General features: G+C 35.0%; 1 pseudogene; it reads left to right on the top strand.

Moving 5' to 3' along the window:
• The first annotated feature begins 2,577 nt into the window (after positions 1–2,577).
• On the top strand, positions 2,578–3,556 carry LOC148026078 (uncharacterized; annotated as a pseudogene).
• The last annotated feature ends 220 nt before the right edge of the window (positions 3,557–3,776 follow it).

The raw sequence follows: 3,776 nt of genomic DNA, 5'->3' as shown, positions 1-3,776 counted from the left end.
CTTTCCTACATCTTCTTGGTTTGGGAGCACATAAAAAAATGATGGGCAAGCTTTTATCTTCAAGATCATTAACATTTTGCACTTAAAGAGAATATGGGGATCCCTCATATGGCTTAATTGCTTTGAATTGGTATAGTACATCCAACATACCCATTTTGTGTACTACTAGAAGTTTGGCATTTAGGACAACCTTGATCCATGTAAGTAATGCCACACTCATCATTGCATCTCAGGTTCCTTAATTTTTTGATGAAGGTTATTGCTTTTTGGGGTAGTCATTTGATATCTACCCTAGTTGTAATTGGAATACATGATGATCCATGAGGATCACATTTCCTTTTACATCATATGTTACATAAGGATTCATGCATTTATCCTCATATTATAGCTCTTCTATCAAATGTGTAGGAGGATGGCTAGGGACATAAGTTATAATGGATCTAGGGGGGTTATGTATTCTTGATGGGTTGATGCCAACTCTAGGAGTAGTCAATCCTTGATTGGTTAGGGCTACTAAAGCCAACTATGGAGTCTATTGGGGTTGGCTTAGGTATTTGGAATCAAGGTTAATTTGCTATTAGCCAATATTTGAGTTAGGGCCTAAGATCTTCATGGAGGTCTATAGTAAGTACCTTCATGCCCAAACTATAATTTACACAAATATGTGTTGGCCTCCAGTACTCCAAAGGGAGATTGCCTCTATTGCAGTGAATGCACTGCATATTTTGGCGGTACGGCCAAGATAACTTTAGGGTTTGCACTATCTTTAAGAGCTCTTACTACTATTTCTTAACATTAGCCATAAGGTTGCACATGTCATTTGCTTCAACCTTGCCATGGCTCAATTGAGGTTCTTGTTGACTATTTATAGCTTTCTTGTCTCTGCTTCTCTCTTTGTGTAGGTCATCAATAGAGATTGCCTCATCGAGTCCGTCATTGACATAGGATCAATTAAGATCTTACCATGAATGTTAATGTTAATATATGATATGCTACATATAATATAATTAATATACATAACATAAAATAAAATAAAATAAAATATCATTATGACACTATTTTTAAATTTTTTATTACTAACATATGATTAATAATTGATTATCAATAGTTAATTAACAATTGGTTAATTATTATTACTTAGTTAATTATTAGTTATTAATAGCTAATTTATTATTAATCATTAGTTATTTAATTAATAGTTCATTCTTAAGGCGATCGGCATTTAGTTAATCATATGTAAGATAAGTAGTAATAAATATTTACTACTAGGTGTTAATTGTTAGTTATTACTAGCTATTAGTTATTAGTTACTAGTTATTCATTATTAGTAATAATGATTTAGTAGCTATTGGTAAATGATAGTTATTAATTGTTGGTTATGATTAATACTAATTACTCTTTAGTTAAATTGTCAATAGTTAGTTCATTATTAGTTACTAGTAAGTTAATTATAAGTTGATTTGAATTATTTATGAAGTTGATTGATGATTAGTTAATAATAAGTAAGATAAATAGTACTAGTGAAATTGTAACAATAATTAGTTATTAGTTATCAATAGGAAACAATTAATAGTCATTACTAGTAATAAAATTTGATCATTAATAAATTGAAAAGTTAAATATTATTTAAGTTTTAGTTAAATAGTAATCACGAAGTTGACTACTAATTAATTATTAAAAGGTGAGATAATTAGAAATTATTACTTATCAATAAGTAAGTTAATAATGAGTTATTAATTATTAGTTATTAATAATCCATTACTTATAATTGCTTATTAATAGTTAGTTAATAATTAGAAAGTTATTAATAGGTTGTTACTTATTACTAAATAGTTATTGATAATTAGATATCAATAATTACTCACTAATAATTAGTTACTCATCATTATTTGTTAGTAGTTTCTTAATAATTGGTTATTGATAGTTAGATAATAAATACACACACGCACACACGCACACATGCACACACACAATAATTGGACCCCTTCACCCCAAACTTTTTTTTCACCATGGAGATAACACTAACTCTATCCACCTAACAAAAAAAGGGGGGAAAAATGTTGCATGATTAACATCTAACTTAATATTAAGATTTAACTAATATTACAAAAACTTGTGTTAATATTAATCTAACTATTAAGATTAATATTCATGAAAGGTTTTATGTTACTTTTGACATGAATGTCAATGTTAATTTAGACATATTAATTATGTTAATTTTAATATATTAGTTACTATTAATTTTAATATTAATAATAGTATTACTTATGTTAATGTTTATATATATATATATATATATATATTGTGGAGGAGGAAACTCTAACTAACTCCACGTAGGCTAGATCAATTCACGGCAACACCTTTCTTGATGTAGCAGCCAACCATCAGGATCTTGATGTAACAAATGAGAACAATAAAGAGAGGTTTCTCTACTGAGTGGAGGCAGAGTGTTCCAGGCTAAACAGAGCACTCCACATTGGTGGAGATGGTAGGCAACGCTCGCCACGTCTAGTGCACCCTGCTATTCACGTCTCCTTCACACAGAGCCTTTATTTTCCACTCTCTCAGCACCCAACCATGAGCTGCGCAGCCTCCCCACGCCAATATGCTCACTCACCTATGTACGAAGATGCATCTATGCATCCGGAGTTTGCTACAACACAACCCGTGCAACCAGAACCTGTGCAGATGGAGCACATGTTTCAGGCCGTCTCCAACATGCTCCTGCAAGTGAATCACACAAACCAAACCTTGCTCAACTACTTATCGTCCAGCGCTCCTCACCTTCACAAACCCGATCCCAAAATCAGACCCAAACCATTCTCTGGGCTGCCGATCGAAGATGTGCTGATGTGGTTGGACCATTTCGAGAATGTTTCAAGCTACCATCAATGGTCTGATGAGCGGAAGGCCATGTAGATTCGGACACTGTTGGAAAATGTCGCTGCAACTTGGTTCATCCAGCAGCAAGAAGAAATTAAGGGTGATTGGCAAGTCTTAAAAACATTACTGATACAAAATTTTGCACATCAAAATATTACACAGACATCACTTCAGCAGCTCAACACTTTGAGGCAACAACAGCTTGAGCCGGTAGCTCAGTTTGTAGTCAGAATGAATCAACTTTTACTGTGAGCTGACCCCACAATGTCAGAAGACATGAAGTTGTTCTTCCTCTAGCCACCCCTCCGTCATGACATTTCCAGGCGAGTATGGGATCAAGGCCCAACCTCTTTTCATGCTGCCATTCAGATAGCACAACTTATCGAGGCCTCAACCAATACTGATTCTCCAATGGCCATGGTTCCTCAACTAAGTGCACAGAGGCAACTGGTGGAGTAAACTCCAACACCCATGGATATCAATATCCAGAATGCTCAACCGGCGAGCATTACCTACACGGGATGACCAAGGACGACCAAAGTGTTTTTATTGCAACAACTATGGCCATATCAAGCGGCATTGGAAGAAGCTTCGTATGCAACAACACCACCAGAATGCTCAGGTACAGCTTGCTGATGCTGCTGCCTTAGCCGAATTGCCGGAAAACATCTAGGCTGGGTGCTGGAGGAAGAGCATCGCCCACATATTCAAGCCGCCTCATCTTTCAGACACATGGTGTGTTCAACTTTAGCCCATTTAGGTAACACATCTCATGAAGTTCTTCTAGACTCAGGCAGTAGCATTTCATCCATTAGTGAACAGTTAGTTCAGGAGTTAGGATTACACAAAACCACAGCACCTTCAATCCAGGTCTTGTTTGGCGATAACCAACA

Source organism: Lygodium microphyllum, chromosome 14, assembly GCF_053477565.2.
Source record: "Lygodium microphyllum isolate KBCC chromosome 14, Lygodium_microphyllum_v1.1.10, whole genome shotgun sequence".
NCBI lineage: Eukaryota > Viridiplantae > Streptophyta > Polypodiopsida > Schizaeales > Lygodiaceae > Lygodium > Lygodium microphyllum.
This window is presented reverse-complemented; position numbering and strand designations above follow the sequence as displayed.